At 67.6% G+C, this 417-nt stretch overlaps 1 protein-coding gene across 1 annotated transcript in view; it reads right to left on the bottom strand.

The window, feature by feature from the left end:
- Positions 1-204, bottom strand: part of YWHAZ (tyrosine 3-monooxygenase/tryptophan 5-monooxygenase activation protein zeta) — a 28,209-nt gene extending 28,005 nt beyond the window's left edge. The window contains exon 1 of the mRNA XM_006916644.3: positions 16-204. The gene's annotated coding sequence lies outside the window, so the exon portion shown is untranslated. The remainder of the gene's footprint in view (positions 1-15) is intronic.
- Between the last annotated feature and the right edge of the window lie 213 nt (positions 205-417).

Here is a 417-nt window from a genome sequence, read left to right as displayed (position 1 = left end):
GGCCGGGTCCCTTACCTGTGTCCGGAGTGGGTGGCGGCGGACGGACGGGGGCTCAGCAGTCTCTGGGCGGCGGCAGCGGCGGCGAGGCTGAGACTCTGTCCCTGGATCTCGCTGCTCACAGGCTACAGCCGCTCCGCAGACACGGGGTTTCCTCCAATCACCAGCCCCGGCAGCAGGGGCACCACACGCACGATGACGTCAAACGCTGCTATGGCAACCGTTGATTGGTGCCCACAGCACTGGGGGCCCAGCGCAACCGCCGCTCCCTAGCGCGCGCGTCCTGCCCGCCCGCGCTAGAGGGCGAGCGGGGGTGCGCGCGTCCTCTCCCGCTACCAACCCTCCTCCCGACCCTGCCCAACTTCGAACTTTTCTACTCTTGTCCCGAGTGAGGCTGGACAGGACGCTTTTTTTCCTCCT

The sequence above is a fragment of the Pteropus alecto genome, unplaced genomic scaffold (genome assembly GCF_000325575.1).
Source record: "Pteropus alecto unplaced genomic scaffold, ASM32557v1 scaffold164, whole genome shotgun sequence".
NCBI classification, from domain to species: Eukaryota; Metazoa; Chordata; class Mammalia; order Chiroptera; family Pteropodidae; genus Pteropus; species Pteropus alecto.
This window is presented reverse-complemented; position numbering and strand designations above follow the sequence as displayed.